This window comes from Eretmochelys imbricata, chromosome 1 (assembly GCF_965152235.1).
Source record: "Eretmochelys imbricata isolate rEreImb1 chromosome 1, rEreImb1.hap1, whole genome shotgun sequence".
NCBI lineage: Eukaryota > Metazoa > Chordata > Testudines > Cheloniidae > Eretmochelys > Eretmochelys imbricata.
Window position 1 is genome coordinate 255,935,053 of NC_135572.1, and position 23,713 is coordinate 255,958,765.

General features: G+C 45.0%; 1 protein-coding gene across 1 annotated transcript in view; it reads right to left on the reverse strand.

Moving 5' to 3' along the window:
• The window catches only part of TMEM178B (transmembrane protein 178B), a 314,930-nt gene that overhangs the window by 254,235 nt on the left and 36,982 nt on the right, over positions 1–23,713 (reverse strand). The gene's annotated exons all lie outside the window — the stretch shown is intronic.

Sequence of the window (23,713 nt, forward strand, 5' to 3'; positions counted from 1 at the left end):
AAATGTGACTTCAATGTATTCTAAAGGCTCAGAATCCAGAAGAAAAATCAAACAAAGCCAGCAGGTTTTTTTTTTTAAATCATGACTTTTGTGGCCTGACTCATGACTTCTGCATGCTTGGGGCTGGCCATAATGGATGGCTCAAAGACTAACATGTTGCTCAGTGTGAATAAGAGAATCATAATGCAGCCCTTAGGCAATTAGGTCCCACATGAGAGTTTTGGCACTGCTGGCACCACTGCAAACATTGCCACACATAGAACACACCTCCACACCCAGCACAAGGCAGTGGGGAATCAGGCCAGGGGAGTACAGAGATCATCTGGTGCAGAATGTTACACAACAGTGTTTATTTTAATTTATAATATAGAGATGTGTCAACTTAATGAAGTGTGTTTATTATAGCTTCACAGTACTAGTTGGTTATGGAGATGGACAACTTGTTGCCTTTGCTATTTGTTACTCTTATGGAAATTGTGTTATTACTGCATTGCACTAGAGGCCATCACAACGTAAGCAAGCCTTTAGAGAGGCTGAGGCTACATCTCCACACCACACCACGAGCAGCAGCAGGTAGTATAGGTGTAGCTATCATGCTCCACTGTGAAAAGCCCTCTGCATCCACACTACAGGGTGTAGAGATGTGCGTCAGACAGGCTCTGGCAGAGGAGAGGCAGTAAGGAAAGGCTTCAGACTTCCCCTGCTCTGGGGAAGGTCTCCAGCAGCAGGGAGCTAACCCAGCCTTTCCCTGCTGGGAGAGTCTTTTCCTGCAGAGGGGAAAGGCTCCAGCAGCAGGACACTACGCTGCTAAATACTCTGAGCAGCACCACTGAAGTTAACAGGACTACGGAGATGCTGAAAGATAAGCACCTGCATAAACGTTTGCAGGATACAGGCCTAAATAAGAACAAGATGTGAGAAGGGATGAAGAGGGAAGATGCAGATAATAGGAGCACAAGGTTGCATAGACTAGCCAAGCATACAATTTACCAGCTTCAAAGTTTTATTTCCCTCTCTCTGCCCAGACAAGGCTTTGTTTCAGTAGAACACTTGAATGCATGTGTAACTTTAAGCTCAGGAACACCAGTAGTCCATAAACTAGGCACATAGTTAGGTGCTTTGCTGAATTGGGGCCCACGTCAACAATAGATTTAAATAAATCTTATTTGTTTAATCAGCTTTATCTACTCACAAATACAGACTTGAAGCATGCAGAGTGCATTTGTTGACAGCACACTCACTGGCCGTGTTGGGCTAGAGGCCTATTACTAGGCAGCGGTAGCACTCGCAGGTAAAACCTTAATGGTGACCTCAGCAGCATTAGAGCAGAATAACTTCCCAAATGTCACAGTGAGATGTTCTGGTCTGTTAATATTAAACACGAGGTCATGGTTAATGTTTAGTATTAGATGCAAGGTTGATGAAGCTGGGGTATGTATTTTTTTAATCCATTGCCCAAAAGCAAAAGTCAATAAATGACACTAAACTCCATATTCCCCCAATGAAAAATGTGCAAACTCTCTTTACCCTTGATGACACTAGTGCTTTTGGTTAGCTGGTGCAGATGGAAGGGAAAGCCTTATGGAGTGTGTTATCAATAGCAGTGGAGGAGTCGGAAGGTGACAAGGAATGCACAACTCTTAACATCTCATGTCCATGCTTTTAAGGTTCTGGGTGGATAGGCTGTGTTGCCACTTTACATGTCGCTAAGTGTAGTTTGTTTCCTAGTACAGCAATGCCAGAGGTCTACAAACTGAGGGGGGCACAGCTGAAGCCCAGGCCAGCCCCCATATAAGGCAGGGAACAAGTGCCACCCATCGCCCCTCCTGGCCCCATGCCCACCAGGGCCATGCACCTGCCCCCAGCAGTGACACCAGTCTTCTTACCCTTCTCCACAGCCCCCCCTCCTGGAGCCACAGCCCCACTCCTGGCCCCAGCTGGGGGGGGAGGGGGAGGGAGACACAGAGGTAAGTGGGTGCATGAAGTTTGGGGACCACTGCCATACTTGCCATCTCATACCCCTACTGACCAAGCACACCACTACGGGCACGCCCTGACAATGGCCCCACACCAGGGTTCTTTGTCTCTCCCACATATGGTTCAGCCACACAGGTGGGTCACCCTCAGAGTCTAATCACCTTCCCAGGGTAACAAGAGTCCAAACAAAAGGGTCTTCCACCCTGCTTAGCTTCCTCTTCAGCCCGCCCTGGAAGTTCATTGCCAGTCCCTTCTGGGTTAGCTTTAAGTACCTCTGGCTCCAGGATAGGGCTCTGACTCCCAAGCACCTTTCCTCAAGTCCTCTCACGTACTTTCTGCTCCACTCAGCTACCATTCAGTCTGCCCTGCTCGGAGATCCAGTGCTGACTTTCAGGCTGCGTCTCTAGAGCCTTCCCAGACCAGCGATAGCAGCCCAACTTCTCTCAAAACTCAGTTTTTTCAGTACTTTGATGAAGCCCAGGTGTGTCACACTGTCACCTGACCCCAATTAGTGCAGCCCCCTTCGGCTAGGAGGCAGCTAATTATGGCACAGGCAGGGCTGGCTAGCCTCAGGGCTCTTAGAGGGGCAGGCCACCCTGACACAATCAAAAAGAAGAGAAATCTTTAATCTGGCCCATCAGTTGTGAAATTTCACAGGATGAGAAGACTTTTTCCCTAAGACTAAACTAGGAAATGTATTGGAGAATAGGGGTTTTTTTTAATTGCATCACCAAGTATGAGCAAATTGCTGGTAGCAGCAGCCATCTCACAGAGAATGCGATGGCATGTTGAGCAGGGGATCTTAACATGGGAATTGATAAACTCATTTGGAGCCCACTCCAATATTAGTTGAACAAACATAAGGAGAATGTTAAGTTTCCAGAATGAAAATTTGCTTAAATACTAATTATTGTGGGTTTCTTCTGATCGCAACCCCAGATTTATAATCCTAGATGAAAGAGGTGGATAAAACCTACTGGATTATCTAATCCCTTTCCCAACCAGAGCAGGACTGCTCCTGACACTATATTTATTAGTACCCAAACCCATCTAATTTTGTACCAACTAATCAAGGAGGCATCCACCATTTCCCTAAAACCATTCCACAGGCTGCCTCCTTGGAAGGAGCTAAGAACCATAGTTGCCAACTTTCACGTTGTAAATAAGCACCCCGACTTTCACAATAAATCAAAAATCAAGTTAATCCCATTTCAAAACAAGCCAATCCCTAAGAACCTCAATACTCTATCTGACTAGAACCCTCCGGCATGTAGTCTTGGACTGTGGTGGGCCCGCTGTGCTCCCCTGACTCTCTCCGTGCCTTCCCCCTCCGCCCTTGTTCCCCCTTGCCAGGAACCCATCAAAAAACAGAAGAAGCAACAAGCTACAAGCCAACCAAGCAATAAGCTACAAGCCTAAAACTAGCCAAGAAGCAACTCACAAGCCAATTAAGTCAAAACCAAGCCCAATTTCTGCATTTTTTCCATGGGTTTGGCATGTCTGCTAAGAACAGATGGCAAAAGGGGAGGAAACTTTGCTGTTTACTGGCTATTGTGAGCTATTCTCCCAGGCTGGGCATCTGAGAGCTGCTAGAGATTTGTAATGATTACTACAGGGCTGCAGCTACAACCACAAATATTATTGAGAGCACCTGCCACACCCCTAACACAGCTTATGTCCACACAAGAGCATCTGCAGTGGTGCGTAAGCACTGCTGCTAATATTGCACTTACTCCAAGCAGGCTCACCCTATTGCATCCTGCCTGTGGATGCTGAAGTGCTAGCATAGACCCCCAAGCACTGGCATTTCAGCTGCATTAGTGCAACGGGTCTTCCCAATTCAGTTCCCCCATGCTCCTTCCATCTATTTCGTCAGCTCCCTGATGCTGAGACTAGCCAGGGCATGGAAGCATTACAGACATACCCCTTCGCTTCAGCAGAAGCACCTACACTAGGGGAATCTACATCAGGACTTCACATGGGCTGAGGCAATCTCCAGGTAGCCAGTTAAGCTCATTGTCCTGGCATTTGGTCCCCCCTCCAAATTCCTATAAATGTTGCACACTTGCTGAAAATGTGCTGCAGCAAGGCCCCCCCTCTATTCGACATTGGTGAGGCCTCATCTGGAGTACTGTGTCCAGTTTTGGGCCCCACACTACAAGAAGGATGTGGATAAATTGGAAAGAGTCCAGCGAAGGGCAACAAAAATGATTAGGGGTCTGGAACACATGACTTATGAGGAGAGGCTGAGGGAACTGGGATTGTTTAGTCTGCAGAAGAGAAGAATGAGGGGGGATTTGATAGCTGCTTTCAACTACCTGAGAGGTGGTTCCAGAGAGGATGGTTCTAGACTATTCTCAGTGGTAGAAGAGGACAGGACAAGGAGTAATGGTCTCAAGTTGCAGTGGGGGAGGTTTAGGTTGGATATTAGGAAAATCTTTTTCACTAGGAGGGTGGTGAAACACTGGAATGCGTAACCTAGGGAGGTGGTAGAATCTCCTTCCTTAGAAGTTTTTAAGGTCAGGCTTGACAAAGCCCTGGCTGGGATGATTTAATTAGGGATTGGTCCTGCTTTTGAGCAGGGGGTTGGACTAGATGATCTCCTGAGGTCCCTTCCAACCCTGATATTCTATGATTCTATGAAAGGAGCAGTAGCACGGGAGACACTAGCTTCTACTTTTTAAAATAAATTCCTTTGGGCCAATCCAACTGCAGAGAATGCCAGAAGAGCAGAAACTGGGTCCTGGAGCAACCCTTTCCAATGGTCAGTCAATGCTGTACCCAGACCTAAAGTTGCACAACCCTTGGGAAGGAAGCCGGCCGCTGCTGAGAAGATACTTTATGAGACTAACAGAACCCACCTGCTCTCCCTGATGGGTACTGAAGTGCACAGCTGCCTCCCATTATTGCAAATTGGAGCAAAGTGCGGGCTGTGCCTTGTTAACCCTGGCTGGTGGATTTTGTCGCCAATGCCAGTGCAGGTTGGTGAGATGGGGTGAGGGTTGTCTATTGACTGGCTCTCTCACATGGGGTAGCCAGCACTGGTTGTAGCTTTTCTTCTTCCCTTCACCTCAGCTGTGCGGGGTTACTGTTGTGAGAGAATTTTCCTTTGCTAGGTACTAGCCCCCTAGGTTCAAGCAGAGCCAGTTGTGCTTTTGTCCTACTCTCCCAGGGGCTCCCACAGCATGGCAATGGGGCAACTAGAACTACTCTTCTCCCTCTCCTGTGAGGCAGCAGGCAGCCAGCAAGAGAGAGACAAGCAGAAAGCTCTGGCTCTGAGCAGTGGCTCACCTTACAGCAGCTCCGGAGGTGATGCCCCCTACTGACAGAGTTGATTGGCCTCAGTTCAAAAACCCCAGGATGCGGCTCAGGGAGCACATTTTCTATTTACAATCAAATATACATTTGCTTCTTAACAGAGGCCTTTGAGGGCCACAAGTGCCACCCATGCTGGATACTGCTCATGTTAACTCAGGATTTGGCCCTTTGACCACAATGTTGAGTTAAATGGGAGGAAAAAAACCCAACAACAACCCCAAACAAACAAAAACAAGCCCAAGCATATATTTTCTTTGGTATATTTTCAATGATCATTAGACAGATGCAGTTAACATCTAGGGACCTTATGCTATTTTTTTCCACACAGTAGTAAGCATGTATCAAGCAGCTAAAGTAAAATGGGTCATCAGGCAAAGAGTGAGATAAGAGTGTTCAAAAATACAGGAGGTGCAATGAACCAATGCAGCGGGCTTGCTTCTGTCTCTCTCTCTCTCACTTCTCTTTCCATCAAAAAGCTGCAAGGCAAGTATCCACAAGCCAAGGGGGAAACATTCTGCTCATTGTCCTGGCATTTTGTCCCCCTCAGAATTCCTATGAACGTTACGCACATTTAATAATATTTGCGGTTGTAGCTGCAGCCCTGTAGTAGAGCTGAAAATATGCTCCTATGTACGGCTCATGCTAAATATTTTTTGGAATATCTTTATCTGTACTAAACCCATTCTGTTCTCATGTTGAACGCCCATCAGCACTGCAGCAGATCAAATAAAGAAAAGCAATATATAGCCTCTCTGGGGGAGAAAGAAACTAAAATAAAAATGGATAATATCAAAACCTCAGTACTCTTGGCTGTGGACACCAGAACTCTTAAGTAAATGGTTGAAGTCATATCTGTCTAGAATTGTAAACACACATAGCACTTCTGCCCTTTGATCAATCAATTATCCCTAAGTGGAGCATAAGATGTTTTTCCTCCCCCCTAGCCCAGCTGATCCTAGTTTAGTTTAAAGCAGCAGAACAACTGGAAGTAAAAAGGATGGTGGAGAAAGGACAAGGCATTATTAATCACATAGAACTTAGTTTTCAAAGGACAAATAGATATATCACAAACTCCTAGAAAAGTGCTATTTTGATAATCTTCTAGTCCCTCTCTCTTCCAGGGCAGGATTTCTTTCTTTCTTCTAGAGTTTCATTTTATCTAATTATTAAAGTCTGAAGTGATGGGTCTTTCCTGGGGAGACTGCTCCACAGCAGCTCAAATCCTTTAGTGGTAAGTGCCAGGCAACAAAACCCTAGATAGACAGCATGAGGATAATATACATCTCAATGGCAGAAAATTTGTCCTGATATTCAGGCTAAATTCTCCCTTAATTTTGTCTTATCACTCATTATACCCTGTCATAAATATAAAGGGAAGGGTAAACACCTTTAAAATCCCTCCTGGCCAGAGGCAAAACCTTTTCACCTGTAAAGGGTTAAGAAGCTAGGATAACCTCGCTGGCACCTGACCAAAATGACCAATGAGGAGACAAGATACTTTCAAAAGCTGGGGGGAGGGAGAAACAAAGCTGTTTTCTCTGTTTGTGTGATGCTCTTGCTGGGAACAGAACAGGAATCTTAGAGTTTAGTAAGTAATCTAGCTAGATATGCGTTAGATTCTGTTTTGTTTAAATGGCTGATAAAATAAGCTGTGCTGAATGGAATGTATATTCCTGTTTTTGTGTCTTTTTGTAACTTAAGGTTTTGCCTAGAGGGATTCTCTATGTTTTGAATCTGCTTACCCTCTAAGGTATTTACCATCCTGACTTTACGGAGGTGACTCTTTTTACTTTTTACTTCTATTAAAATTCTTCTTTTAAGAATCTGAACACTTTTTCATTGTCCTTAAGATCCAAGGGTTTGGGTCTGTGTTCACCTATGCAAATTGGTGAGAATTTTTATCAAACCTTCCCCAGGAAAGGGGGTGTAAGGAGGATTTTGGGGGGGGAAAGATGTTTCCAAACAGGCTTTATCTCAGTTATATACCTGTTAAATGTTTAGTGGCAGTGATAAAGTCTAAGGGCAAAAGGTAAAATAGTTTGTACCTTGGGGAAGTTTTAACCTAAGCTGGTAAAAGTAAGCTTAGGAAGTTTTCATGCAGGTCCCCAACATCTGTGCCCTAGAGTTTAGAGTGGGGAAGGACCTTGACATACCCCATAAGGGGTCATAGGATTAAAACTTGGGGTTATAGAGCCCGGGCTAGCTGCTGTTCCCACATCACCATAGGAGGATCATGTAGAACCATATCCAAGGAGCACTGGGTACTGGTTAGTACCTCTGATCTCTGACTCTGACCCCAGCCTGACTCTGCCTATTGATCTTGGCTCTAGTGATTACTCTGACTCCTGCTTTGTGGCTGTTGTTGACTTGTGGACACGAGCTGAGCTGAGACCAATAGGCCAGACTGCCTATGCCCTGGTCCCTTACACACCCACCCTGAATCACATTAAATAATTCCTCCCTCTCCCTAAAATTAACATCCTCCAAATATTTGGAGATTGTTAGCACACTGCCATCTTAGTCATCCCTTAGCCAATTTTAGCATTTTGAATCTTTCCTTATAACTCGAACCCTGCAATCTCCTGATCATTTTTGTTGCTCTTCTTTGAACTTCCTTCAATTTGCCAGTATGTTCCTGGTAATATGGTGCCCAGAGCGGAGTGTGATGTTCCAGGTGTGAATGCATCAGAGCAGTATAGAATCAATCTATTACTATCCTGTTCTGTAACAGGACTTGATGACTTCTTGAGGTCCCGTCCAGCCCTACATTTCTATGATGCTTCCGTATATGCAGTTCAAAATTGTATTGGTTTTTTTGTGTGGACATAATGTTTTACAAACTAATGTCTATTGTGTTATCCACTATAGTCCCTAGGTCTCAGCATTACTGTTCTCCAGGTCTCTCCTTCCTTTTGAGTAGTATGTGTCTTGGGTAATTTTCCCCAGATCTTGCATATTTCTGAGCTGAAAATCTATCCAATTGATACTGAATGTATACAGAGGTAGAGGGCCTCAATGACAACAGCATCAGAGTATGCTACACAAATCAGCAGGGGGCCTTTGACAAATTTCCTGAAGTCTCCACAATGCTTGGCTCCTGGAGGGAAAAACAATCTAACTGGGCTAAATCCTGACTCACATTCTGTGTGAGTGCAGAGCCCATCTGAATCTCCAAGGAATAGCCAGAAGCCCCACACACACAATCCTCAACTGCTCCACAAATGTATAACCTCTTTGTCCCCTGTAAGGTGAAGTTTATGATTTCACTGTCCACAATCAGTGGGATTGCTAGGGAACGACATGACTGGGAGACAATGCTTCCCCGGCTGTGTGGCATAGTGTTGCACTGGGTGACTGACAGGTAGGAAGCTCAACCAGGGAGACACTGAGGAACTAATAATTAGCTAACACCTGTGAGTGGGGTCTCAAAGGAAGATCTCTCATATCTCAATACCTAATGGGCAACTGGGAGAGGAGAGACCCCAGACCTCTCTAAACTCCCACCCACCAGCCTGCTAAGATTCAAGTTCCCATGCTGAGTTGCTTACTCTCTATCTTTGGGATCCCCCAGAAGGCTGTTACATGGGAGTTACTATAGTATAACCTCACAGCTTCAGTTGTATTTGCTGTTCTTGTCTGAGTAAGAGAGGGGCTGGGGGGAAGGGTAGGGAGCTGCCTTGCATGAACTCCCCATCCCCTTGTGAGGCTAGGAGCCACTCCACACCCTCACCACACCATCTTGGCCATTCTCAGGATTGGTCAGCTTGAGGCAGAGCTCCCCTCCCAGGATGTGCCCCTCTAGATTTGTGTGCACCCAAATATGCAGTAATACAAATCCTTAATGCCTCCCTAAGCCCTGGTCTACACTAGGACTTTAGGTTCAATTTAGCAGCGTTAAATCGATGTAAACCTGCATGTGTCCACACGATGAAGCCCTTTATTTCGACTAAAAGGGCTCTTAAAATCGATTTCCTTACTCCACCCCTGACAAGTGGATTAGCGCTTAAACTGGCCTTGCCAGGTCGAATTTGGGGTACTGTGGACACAATTCGACGGTATTGGCCTCCGGGAGCTATCCCAGAGTCCTCCATTGTGACTGCTCTGGACAGCACTCTCAACTCAGATGCACGATTGTTTGCCGTTGCTCTGACGCAGGGAGGGGCAACTGATGACACGGCTTACAGGGTTGGCTTACAGGGAGCTAAAATCAACAAAGGGGGTGGCTTTACATCAAGGAGTATTTCAGGCAGGACTTCACGGAGGGTTCCAATAAGAAATCGTGCACCTAAGTTATTGTTCTTATTGGAACAAGGAGGCTAGTCTGGCCTCTGATTGATACATGGCTAGATTTACCTTGCTGCACCTTCTCTGTGAGTGACTGCAGTGTGACCTAGAGGAATGAGTCCCCTGGGGGGGGGAGGGTTTGCAAATGAGTACAAAACAAATCTGGTCTATTTCTTGTTTTGATACACTCCATCTATCTTTTACATCTTTGGCTGGCAGCAGACGGTGCAGAAGGACTGCATGCCATCCACATCTCGTGGCTGTTCGGCAGAAGATGGTACAATAGGACTGCTAGCAATCCACATCACCTGCCTGCTCACCATAAGATGGTTCAATAGACTGCAGGACTAAAGAGAATGACTTGATCAAGTCACTCCAAATTTAATCCCTGTGCCCATGTCTGCCCAGGCGCTCCTGATCAACCTCACACAGGCAACCAGGAGCACCTCGGACATGATGATGACAGCTACCAGTCCTATTGCACCGTCTGCTGCCACAAGGCAATGGGTTGCTGCTACTGTGTAGCAATGCAGTACCATGTCTGCCAGCACCCAGGAGACATACGGTGACAGTGAGCTGAGCGGGCTCCATGCTCACCGTGGTATGGCGTCTGCACAGGTAACTCAGGGAAAAAAGGCGCGAAATGATTGTCTGCCATTGCTTTCATGGAGGGAGGGAGGGCGGACGGGCGGGCACGGGGGCCTGACGATATGTACCCAGAACCACCTGCGACAATATTTTAGCCCCATCAGGCATTGGGATCTCAACCCAGAATTCCAATGGGCAGCGGAGACTGCGGGAACTGTGGGATAGCTACCCACAGTGCAACGCTCTGGAAGTCGACTCTAGCCTCGGTACTGTGGAAGCACTCCGCCGAGTTAATGCACTTAGAGCATTTTCTGTGGGGACACACACACTCGAATATATATATATATATATATATATATATATATATATATATATAAAACCAATTTCTAAAAAACTGACTTCTATAAATTCGACCTAATTTCGTAGTGTAGACATACCCTAAGTCTCAGGCTGCTGAAGAAAAGCAGTTTGAATCCCATGTATCACAACATGCTAGCTGCAGACCTTGCAGTCAGTCAGTGTATGCAGCTACATGGTACTGGTAGCTTCCCCCATTCCCTCATAAGTACATAAGAACGGCCATACTGGGTCAGACCACAGGTCCATCCAGCCCAGTACCCTGTCTACAGTCAGTGGCCAATGACAGGTGCCCCAGAGGGAGTGAACCTAACGGGTAATGATCAAGTGATCTCTCTCCTGCCATCCATCTCTACCCTCTGACAAACAGAGGCTAGGGACACCATTCCTTACCCATCCTGGCTAATAGCCATTAATGGACTTAACCTCCATGAATTTATCCAGTTCTCTTTTAAACCCTGTTATAGTCCTAGCCTTCACAACCTCCTCAGGCAAGGAGTTCCATAGGTTGACTGTGTGCTGAGTGAAGAAGAATTTCCTTTTGTTTTAAACCTGCTGCCCATTAATTTCATTTGGTGGCCCCTAGCTCTTATATTATGGGAACAAGTAAATAACTTTTCCTTATTCACTTTCTCCACACCACTCATGATTTTATAGACCTCTATCATATCCCCCCTTAGTCTTCTCTTTTCCAAGCTGAAGAGTCCTACCCTCTTTAATCTCCCCTCATATGGGACCCATTCCAAACCCCTAATCATTTTAGTTGCCCTTTTCTGAACCTTTTCTAATGTTAGTATATCTTTTTTGAGATGAGGGAACCACATCTGTATGCAGTATTCAAGATGTGGGCGTACCATGGATTTATATAAGGGCAATAAGATATTCTCCTTCTTATTCTCTATCCCTTTTTTAAGGATTCCTAACATCCCATTTGCTTTTTTGACTGCCGCTGCACACTGTCAGGTTTCAGAATAGCAGCTGTGTTAGTCTGTATTTGCAAAAAGAAAAGGAGTACTTGTGGCACCTTAGAGACTAACCAGTTTATTTGAGCATAAGCTTTCGTGAGCTACAGCTCACTTCCTCGAATGCATACTGTGGAAACTGCAGAAGACATTATATATACCCAGAGACCATGAAACAATACCTCCTCTCACCCCACTCTCCTGCTGGTAATAGCTTATCTAAAGTGATCACTCTCCTTACAATGTGTATGATAATCAAGTTGGGCCATTTCTAGCACAAATCCAGGTTTTCTCACCCTCAGCGCCCCCCCCAACACAAACTCACGCACAGTCTCTACGTAAAAGAATAAATGGACACAAATCAGATGTCAAGAATTATAACATTCATAAACCAGTCGGAGAACACTTCAATCTCTCTGGTCACGCAATTACAGACATTAAGGTCGCTATCTTAAAACAAAAAAACTTCAAATCCAGACTCCAGCGAGAAACTGCTGAATTGGAATTCATTTGCAAATTGGATACTATTAATTTAGGCTTAAATAGAGACTGGGAGTGGCTAAGTCATTATGCAAGGTAGCCTATTTCCCCTTGTTTTTTCCTCCCCCCCCCCTCCCCCCCCGACGTTCTGGTTAAACTTGGATTTATGCTGGAAATGGCCCACCTTGATTATCATACACATTGTAAGGAGAGTGGTCACTTTGGATGAACTATTACCAGCAGGAGAGTGAGTTTGTGTGTGTATGGGGGTGTGGGGTGAGAAAACCTGGATTTGTGCTGGAAATGGCCCACCTTGATTTTCATACACATTGTAAGGAGAGTGGTCACTTTGGATAAGCTATTACCAGCAGGAGAGTGAGTTTGTGTGTGTATGGGGGTGTGGGGTGAGAAAACCTGGATTTGTGCTGGAAATGGCCCACCTTGATTTTCATACACATTGTAAGGAGAGTGGTCACTTTGGATAAGCTATTACCAGCAGGAGAGTGGGGTGGGAGGAGGTATTGTTTCATGGTCTCTGTGTGTATATAATGTCTTCTACAGTATGCATCCGATGAAGTGAGCTGTAGCTCACGAAAGCTTATGCTCAAATAAATTGGTTAGTCTCTAAGGTGCCACAAGTACTCCTTTTCTTTTTGTGAATACAGACTAACACGGCTGTTACTCTGAAACCTGTCATTATGCAAGGCACTGCATTTAGCCGTATGGAGTGGAAATCTATCAACTGCATGAAAAAACTTGACAGATACAGACAGACATCATCTTCCTTTCCAAATGCAAACAGATGGACATCGTACCAAAAGGACTGAAGGTAAAAAATCCATTACAATCTACATACCACACAGACTATGCTGACAGCATGTGAACACGCTCTCAAAGAAACTGCGGAATCACCTGATCAACATCCTCTACAGCAAACAGGGAAAGATTAAGAATGAGCTCTCAGAACTGGATACTCTCATAAAAAAACAACCTTCCACACAAACTTCCTCGTGGCTGGAATTTACTAAAACTAGACAAGCCATTTACAACGCACACTTTGCTTCTCTACAAAAGAAAAAGGACACTAAACTTTCTAAACTACTACATGCTACACGGGGCCACAGCAATGGTTCCCTCAACCCACCCAGCAATATTGTTAACCTATCCAACTATACTCTCAGCCCAGCAGAAGAAGCTGTCCTATCTCGGGGCCTCTCCTTCTGCCCCTCCACCCCCACGAACATGATATAGTTCTGTGGTGACCTAGAATCCTATTTTTGACGTCTCTGACTCAAGGAATATTTCCAAAATACCTCTGAACAACATACTAATCCAAAGAGGCCTCCCTACCAACATTACAAAAAGAAGGATTCTAGGTGGACTCCTCCTGAAGGTCGAAACAGCAGACTGGACTTCTACATAGACTGCTTCCGCCGACGTGCACGGGCTGAAATTATGGAAAAGCAGCATCACTTGCCCCATAACCTCAGCCGTGCAGAACACAATGCCATCCACAGCCTCAGAAACAACTCTGACATCATAATCAAAAAGGCTGACAAAGGAGATGCTGTTGTCACCATGAATAGCTCAGAATATGAACAAGAGGCTGCTCGGCAGTTCTCCAACACCACTTTCTACAAGCCATTACCCTATGATCCTACTGAGAGTTACCAAAAGCAACTACAGCATTTGCTCAAGAAACTTCCTGAAAAAGCACAAGATCAAATCCGCACAGACACACCCCTGGAACCCCGACCTGGGATATTCTATCTACTACCTAAGATCCATAAACCTGGAAATCCTGGGCGCCCCATCATCTCAGGCATTGGTACCCTGACAGCAGGATTGTCTGGCTATGTAGACTCCCTCCTCAGGCCCTATGCCACCAGCACTCCCAGCTACCTTCGAGACACCACTGACTTCCTGAGGAAACTACAATCCATCGGTGATCTTCCTGATAACACCATCCTGGCCACTATGGATGTAGAAGCCCTCTACACCAACATTCCACACAAAGATGGACTACAAGCCGTCGAGAACACTATCCCCAATAATGTCACAGCTAACCTGGTGGCTGAACTTTGTGACTTTGTCCTTACCCATAACTATTTTACATTTGGGGACAATGTATACCTTCAGATCAGCGGAACTGCTATGGGTACCCGCATGGCCCCACAGTATGCCAACATTTTTATGGCTGATTTAGAACAACGCTTCCTCAGCTCTCATCCCCTAACGCCCCTACTCTACTTGTGCTATATTGATGACATCTTCATCATCTGGACCCATGGAAAAGAAGCCCTTGAGGAATTCCACTATGATTTCAACAATTTCCATCCCACCATCAACCTCAGCCTGGTCCAGTCCACACAAGAGATCCACTTCCTGGACACTACAGTGCTAATAAACAATGGTCACATAAACACCACCCTATACCGGAAACCTACTGACAGCTATTCCTACCTACATGCCTCCAGCTTTCACCCTGACCACACCACACGATCCATCGTCTACAGCCAAGCTCTGCGATACAACCACATTTTCTCCAACCCATCAGACAGAGACAAACACCTACAAGATCTCTATCAAGCATTCTTACAACTACAATACCCACCTGCGGAAGTGAAGAAACAGATTGATAGAGCCCGAAGAGTTCCCAGAAGTCACCTACTACAGGACAGGCCTAACAAAGAAAATAACAGAACGCCACTAGCCGTCACCTTCAGCCCCCAACTAAAACCCCTCCAACGCATTATTAAGGATCTACAGCCTATCCAGAAGGATGACCCAACACTCTCCCAAATCTTGGGAGACAGGCCAGTCCTTGCCTACAGACAGCCCCGCAACCTGAAGCAAATACTCACCAACAACCACATACCACACAACAGAACCACTAACCCAGGAACCTATCCTTGCAACAAAGCCCGTTGCCAACTGTGCCCACATATCTATTCAGGGGACACCATCACAGGGCCTAATAACATCAGCCACACCATCAGAGGCTCGTTCACCTGCACATCCACCAATGTGATATATGCCATCATGTGCCAGCAATGCCCCTCTGCCATGTACATTGGTCAAACTGGACAGTCTCTACGTAAAAGAATAAATGGACACAAATCAGATGTCAAGAATTATAACATTCATAAACCAGTCGGAGAACACTTCAATCTCTCTGGTCACGGAATTACAGACATGAAGGTCGCTATCTTAAAACAAAAAAAACTTCAAATCCAGACTCCAGCGAGAAACTGCTGAATTGGAATTCATTTGCAAATTGGATACTATTAATTTAGGCTTAAATAGAGACTGGGAGTGGCTAAGTCATTATGCAAGGTAGCCTATTTCCCCTTGTTTTTTCCTCCCCCCCCTCCCCCCCCGACGTTCTGGTTAAACTTGGATTTATGCTAGAAATTGCCCACCTTGATTATCATACACATTGTAAGGAGAGTGATCACTTTAGATAAGCTATTACCAGCAGGAGAGTGGGGTGGGAGGAGGTATTGTTTCATGGTCTCTGTGTATATAATGTCTTCTGCAGTTTCCACAGTATGCATCCGATGAAGTGAGCTGTAGCTCACGAAAGCTTATGCTCAAATAAATTGGTTAGTCTCTAAGGTGCCACGAGTACTCCTTTTCTTTTTGTGAATACAGACTAACACGGCTGTTACTCTGAAACCTTACTTTGTGTAATGACTCAACCACTCCTAGTCTCTAAGTCACAATGCCCTCCAAGTGCCTTGTACTTCACAGCTGTGTGGAGCACCTAGCCAATAACTACTTGTCTCTATTTTACAGCCAACAGAAGAGGTTTATTAGCCCTCTTACTTGACCAGTTTACAGCTTAGACTTGTGCTTCCTGGAAAATTTTAGCCATAACCTTTGTTTCCTACAATAACTTATTGACAACTTATAATGTACTCATTTTGATAAGTTTCAGAGTAGCAGCCATGTTAGTCTGTATCCGCAAAAAGAAAAGGAGTACTTGTGGCACCTTAGAGACTAACCAATTTATTTGACTGTGTGGACGTCTTCCGAGAACTATCCACGACAACTCCAAGATCTTTCTCCTGATTAGTTGTAGCTAAATTAGCCCCCATCATATTGTATGTAGAGTTGGGGTTATTTTTTCCAATGTGCATTACTTTCCATTTATCCACATTAAATTTCATTTTCCATTTTGTTGCCCAATCACTTAGTTTTGTAAGATCTTTTTGAAGTTCTTCACAGTCTGCTTTGCTCTTAACTATCTTGAGCAGTTTAGTATCATCTGCAAACTTTGCCACCTCACTGTTTACCCCTTTCTCCAGATCATTTATGAATAAGTTGAATAGGACTGGTCCTAGGAGTTCCCCTTGGGGAACACCACTGGTTACCCCTCTCCATTCTGAAAATTTACCATTTATTCCTAACCTTCGTTCCCTGTCTTTTAACCAGTTCTCAATCCATGAAAGGATCTTCCCTCTTACCCCATGACAACTTAATTTACATAAGAGCCTTTGGTGAGGGACCTTGTCAAAGGCTTTCTGGAAATCTAAGTACACTATGTCCACTGGATCCCCCTTGTCCACATGTTTGTTGACCCCCTCAAAGAACTCTAATAGATTAGCAAGACATGATCTCCCTTTACAGAAACCATGTTGACTTTTGCACAACAATTTATGTTCTTCTATGTGTCTGACAATTTTATTCTTTACTATTGTTTCAACTAATTTGCCCGGTAAGGACGTTAGACTTACCGGTCTGTAATTGCCAGGATCACCTCTAGAGCCCTTCTTAAATATTGGCGTTACATTAGCTATCTTCCAGTCATTGGGTACACTAGCTAATTTAAAGGACAGGTTACAAACCATAGTTAATAGTTCGCAATCTCACATTTGAGTTCTTTCAGAACTCTTGGGTGAATGCCATCTGGTCCTGGTGACTTGTTACTGTTAAGCTTCTCAATTAATTCCAAAACCTCCTCTAATGACACTTCAATCTGTGACAATTCCTCAGATTTGTCACCTACAAAAGATGGCTCAGGTTTGGGAATCTCCCTAACCTCCTCAGCCATGAAGCCTGAAGCAAAAAATTCATTTAGTTTCTCTGCAATGACTTTTTTGTCTTTAAGTGCTCCTTTTGTATCTTGATTGTCCAGGGGCCCCACTGGTTGTTTAGCAGACTTCCTGCTTCTGATATACTTAAATAACATTTTGTTATTACCTTTTGAATTTTTGGCTAGCTGTTCTTCTTTGGCTAGCTGTCCTCCTTTGCTCTGATCCTTTGCTGCACTGATATGAGCTTGCATTTGTGTGCAGCCATCAATGTGACATAAGAAGATCTTTGACTGGCACATCTAAGATCAGGAACCTTGTAAGGTTCACTTTGCTATTCACGCAGGAAGGTAAGAGGTCGGTGCAGAATGGGCAGGGGCTGGAGGGTGGATTAAATAACAGGGTAGCTCACGAGGTCTGGGTGATAAGGAGATGATGTCATCTCCAGAGAACAGGGTTAGAGAAAAGCACAGAAAAGGAGGGAATGGAGAGGAGTGGTGTCAGGGTTCCTTCCCCACTCTGAACTCTGGAGTGCAGATGTGGGGACCTGCATGCAAGACCCCCTAAGCTTATTTTTAGCAGCTTAGGTTAAAAACTTTTCCAGGACACTGGGAAAAAAAATCAGACTGGTTCAGGATGGTTTGGAGGACATGGATTGATGTCCGGTCCCTCTTAGTCCCAAGACTAACGAACCCAAAAACAAAGCCTCCCCCGCAGATTTGAAAGTATCTTTTGTCCCTATTGGTTCCTTTGGTCAGGTGCCAACCAGGTTATTTGAGCTTTTTAACCCCTTCCAGGTAAGGAGGAATTTTAGGCTACCCTTATGGTTATGACAAGTGGGATCAAAGGACTGAGAAGAATAGGAGTGAGATCACCAAGAAAGGAATCTCAATCCTGATCTCTCACTTTGCAGGCTAGCAAAGTCTGTGCACTCAGCCCATCAGGACCGAATGTCATATCAGTTACAATCCCATTTCCACTGGCTGACCTAGAAGTGGGTTTGCCAGATTCCAAAGGGAGTCTCCTTGGCTGAGATGCTGGGGACTGCAACATAAGGCCTTTGTGGCTGGGATGAGTGAACTAAAACAAGGGAAAAGTTGGGGCTTCTTAGAGCTCAGGCACAGATCCACACCCAGAGGGAAACAATTGCATCTTTTGGGGGATGAATGGAGCCACCTTCTGCATTTCAAGCATTATTGATGCAATATCAGGCGAGGAGCCATAGACACAGACCTGTCAGTGGTTCAGTTGATTTTAAAGATAATAACCAAGACCCATTGCTGCTGAGGCAAAACCCAAATGCATATCTCTGAAAGGACCCAGCAAGGTCTTGTATTTCTCCAAACAGAAACTGAATAGAGCAAAATGCAATGCAGAAATATAATACCTTGCTCTAGCTTACATCTATCAAACACGGTGTGGCCACTGGGAAATGTTGGCAACTCACATAAGGGGAACAATGTCTGATCAGACAGTGCTGCCACTTCTCCACCAATTGCTCAGTGCATTAAATACAGGAAAACTGGGTTAAAATAATGTTAAAGGTCAGACTCAGCACCCACGAAAAGAGTAGCGAGAGCTCACTGAAACCATGTCCTCGCCTCGCCCTGGAGAGATGGAGTATGGCATCTTGCAGCACAGAATGCCAACAGTTTCTGTCACAAACTGTGTCAGTCTGCAGAACACGTATGTTAGATATACAAATGCACCCTTCAGAGATCTTGGAACAGTGCTCAGTGTCAACTGCCATAGCTGAGGCAGTACCAATGCCCAGAAAAGAGAGAGCATCAACTTGGAATGCTGCATGCACCCAAACAGGTTCAGGGAAGTGGAAATTACATCTCCCTGGGGCAGCTCATCCCTCTGCACCTGAGAGGGATTCACCCATATACAGAGCAGAAGGGGGTGCCTCAGGGTTTGCTCCAGGGGAGAGAGCAGATTTCAGTTGAGGTCAGGGTTCCCAGGAGATCTGCTGATTGAGGCTGCTAAATCCGCTCACCTCTAAGACAGCATGGCCAAGGCCCCTTCCCAAGATGGCACCAGCTCTATGGTCCACTGCAGTCCCATCCGGCTCCAAAGAAGGTGTAATTAAAATTGCCTTCTACTGCTACAAACCCTGCCTGGTGGACTTTCTACTGCTGGGGCACTTCTACCAGGGCTTGTATTGGAGGAAGCCGGTGTGCAGCCATGAATGAAGCTGCGCTGGAGTTTTCTGGCTCAGAAAAAGTGCAGCTGTGAGACAATGGGCTATATAAAAATGGTGCCTTCTTGTTTTATAGATCTGCTCCATGACTGTCTTCAAGCCATTCCATGTTTGTTTGGCTGCATGTGTTCCCTCTGTATGCCATCCCAGCTCTGCACAGGTAACTGGCACAGCAGACCTTGAGCAAACTGCCCAATGACCTCAAGATCTGTTAAGGTACAAAGAAGGCACCCAGCCAGGTTTATTGTCAATGACACATGGTACTAGTATCCTGCAGACTTTACCAGACCACTAATACATGTGTGCCTGTAACAATGGACCAGCTCAGTGACTGATGGGACTTTCTGTTCCTCCCTAGGCTAGACAAAGACACTCCTTTTGAGGCATCATTTTATATATTAATACAAACAAGTTATGTATTTCCCCTCTGACATGGGTTGTTACCACCCATTACCTTGTACATGCTGGTTTGATCAAAACATCTTTATCCATCACACTGTCATCCTGACCTTATCTTTAGGAGGGGTCAGTGTGTTCTTGTTATCTCGGGGGCAGGGAGGTATTCTGGTACCATCATTCTGGAAGGTGTTTGCATGAGTGTCCTGTGCCTAGCTTTTCTTAGGAATGTGTGTGTTTGTGCAATACCTGCCCTGGTGCCGGGTTCTGTGAGCTCACAGCCTGTCTCTTGCAACTTTTGCTTTATATTAGTGAGGCTTGACCACTATTTTAGTTCAGGCCTCAGGCCTAACACCAGGCCTCTAATGCAAGGGAGTGTATCTCTGGCTCTCTTTCTAATGCACGTCTGCTTGCTTTACAGGCATAAAAGAATTTTAACCAGTTAGCATAGCAGAGCCAATTCAGAGATGGAAGAGTGAGTTGGAATCTTTTTTGCCTCATGTGTGAACTACCCACTTAGCAGCTATATTCTATTTGCAGAATCTTTATGATGGGTGATTATGCATGAGCCAGAAAGGACATGGCTTGACTTCCAGATCTCAAGTTGAGTTTAAAGGGCTAGCTGGTCAGAAAAATCACCTTGTAAATGAAGTAAATTTGAACTGGAAGCTACTGAAAGAGAATAATTATGGAACTCTTCCCTCCCTCCCCACTTCTCCCCCCCGCTTCTTTTTTCTCCAATTCACTGTTCTGAGTACAACATTTATTCTGAGTTCATTTATTTGAATGAACATTTTCTTTTTTGAATTTACTTAAACAGTAGAAAAGAAAGAATCATAGTCAGCCTGTCTGATGTTTGTTGTGACACAATACACAGCTGTGGAGAATGGAAGCCAAGGGAGCTTATTTATAAGGTTTTCAAGCTTTGATAGACCAAAGAGCTTAAATGACCCATTACTAAAGTCAGGGGAGATTGTAAACTGTGCAAGATGAATAGAAGTGGAGCAAGATATTTACAAGATCTTATAACACACCTTATAAACTGTGAAAGTTGATTATGTCCAGATCTTAAATTGCTTTTTTCCATTTTTACCCTGTTTTCTTTTTCCTTTTAAAAAAAAATTAAAATGCAAGAACCTCAGCGTTAGTGACACATGGAGCCTGCAAGATCAACTTGTCAAAAGTCAGTATGCTCCGAAAGTTAAGAATGATCCAACGATATTAACTCAGCCATGTTGTACAGCTGTACTATTTACTGTTCCCTTGTTAAATGTAAAACCTGAGGCGTTACTCAGCTTTACAGTGTATTACCTATTGGAACAATACATTATTTGTATTACATAGAATGAAAGGATGATCCTGTGGTGAATGCACTAGAGTGGGACTCAGGATACTTTGGTTGAATTCCCAGATCTTCCACAGGCTTTGTCTGTGACCTCGGACTAGACAGACCCAGATACACAGAGGTATTTAGGCTCCAAATCAGTGGAAGTTAGGAGCCTAAATATCTTTTAAAAAAAGAAAAGGAGGACTTGTGGCACCTCAGAGACTAACAAATTTATTTGAGCATAAGCTTTTGTGAGCTACAGCTCACTTCACCGAATGCATCCACTACATGCATCCGATGCAATGAGCTGTAGCTCACGAAAGCTTATGCTCAAATAAATTGGTTAGTCTCTAAGGTGCCACAAGTCCTCCTTTTTCTTTTGCGGATACAGACTAACACAGCTGCTACTCTGAAATAAATCTTTTGTGGATCTGGGATTTAATTTCTCTGTGCCTCAGTTCCCTATCTCTATAAGGGGATAATAGTACTGCCCTCTCTCCTGCCTTGTGTCTTTTCCAGTTAGATTGCATACCTGGAGGCAGCGACTGTCTCTTAATATGTATATTAAGGCCCTGATTTGGTTGGGGCCTCTAGGCTCTGCCAGAGCAGTGTAAAGGGATCTTAGCATAAATGGGAATCAGACTCCCTAAGCTTTGAGTAGTACTAATGCTTTTTGCAACCTTTGTGTAGTACTAATGCTTCTAAGGGGGTTGGGGGGTGCATGATGCTCACAAATGGTCACTTCCTCAGCAGTAAGCTCCCTCTAGGATTCCTCCAGCAGGCTGAAGCCCTTCTATTTTGTTGAATCCCAATTTTGCAAGTGGAAGTGGAGGCTGATTAGCTCCATCAGCCTCTCAGCACATCCCCAGGGCCTTATTCTCCTCTCACTTATACCACCTCATGGCTTTGTAATTCCAGTGAGGACAGTGCAGTGATTTACCTCAGTGTGAATGAGAGGAGAACCACGCCCCCATTATCTGCTGTGACTCCCCTGCTCCTGTCTGTGAGCCTCCCTGCCTCTGGGGATACCTCCCTCCACCCTGCCTTTTAAGCTGGCAGTAGCTGGACATAGCTGTCTCTGGACAACCAGCACTCAGACACCACAGTGAGGGCTATCTATCTAGTTAGATCAAACAGCCCAGCCCTCCTCTGTTGGAGGCTTTTCACACTACTGGGAATGAATGCAGTGCTTTCTGGAGGGCTCTCAATCCTGTGATCATTCAAAATGTGGACACCCAGGGCTCAGCACAGAGTCAATTGTAAGGGGGTTACCAGAGAACAGGGTTTGAGCTGTATCCTGTGGTGGCTACAACTGCAGCAAGTAAGGATGCAGCCAGAGATCCCCACTTGGGATCAGCCTCCAGGAAGATTAGGGTTACCCTGCGAGTGCTGTTTTGCTACAACTGTGAAAAGGGACATTGAAATGTCACACAACTGCCCCAGGGTTAGTGAGCAGACACTAATGGTGAAGGGAATTCTCTTGCAGGGGCTCAGCAACAGGAAGGCAGCCAGGGCTTCACAAGAGCATCACTGATGGAGAATACCTGTGAAATGCCCTGAATGGGTCTGATCCAAAGACCACTGAAGTAAATGGGTGTTTTTCCATTGACTTCAGTGAAATTTTAATCCGCAAAAATATCTGCTAGGGGCCCTGGCCCCACTGCTACCTAGCTGGTTTCACCCAGTTTTTAAGCTGTACTCCAATTCCCCTCCTCCCCCATGCAATGGGGGTAGTTCACATAACACACACACACATTTTTCTCCATGGGGAGTCCATAACCCTGGTTCCACCAGCAAGAATAGCCTAAGCCCATGACTCTGCTTTTCTGCCACCAAAGAGTTAATGACACTGAGGTAGGAAAGAGGATTTGGGAAATCTTTCCCGGAAACCACTGTATGTGAAATTAAATAATGCATTTTGAAAGTAAATTCAGCCCAGGCCTTGCCAGGCAGCAGGTGTCAGAGGCATGCCCAGTGCTTTTACACTCAGCATGTTCTGAGTGCTAAGCCTACCTTTTGTATTAACTAGTGATTAGAGGGTGGGAAACTTTACGATTAAAAACTACTTGCAAAAATGTAATGTTACCCTTACTGTGAAGTCCACTATAAAGAGAAGCAGACAAAGCAAAAGATGAGTCCCTCAAGGGTGGGTGGGAGTCATCCTACACAATCCACTCACTCCAGAAACATGTCAAAATCACAAAAGGGGAGAAAAAGACACAAAGTAAATCCAGAGCAGGACATATTTTAAAAGTAGCTGGAAACTCAAATGATGTAAGAATAGTATCGAGAGTAGCTGGCTATGAAAACATAAAGGGTTGGATTTTAACCCCCATCCATGTTCTATATGCAAGACCTGCCATAGAGGTAATGTTTGGGTTGCCAGAGGGGGCCCATAGCACTACAGGCATTCCTGGTGGCACTGCAGCCCACCAGGCTATCAGAGGAGGGAGCTGTAACTTATGACATCGCCATGAACTGCCTCATTTACACTGAGGGTCATTTCAGGCCCTGGAGCACCCCAGAACTGGGAAGGTACAAAGAAGGTATAATGCCACCATTGCTCTCCCTCCCCTTAGACCCCAAGTTCAGTTCTGCATCTCTACAAGGTACAACACAGACTCTCAGCCCATTTGGTTAACCACAAAGACCGGTGTATAGGGACAGTAATATAACTTTTTTATGTGAATGTATGGCTCAAGAAGGCACAGAACTGTCAGCCCACAAGACAGCTGTCCTCTTTAAGCACAATGGGACAGATCCTGTACAGCACAGGTACTGAGTA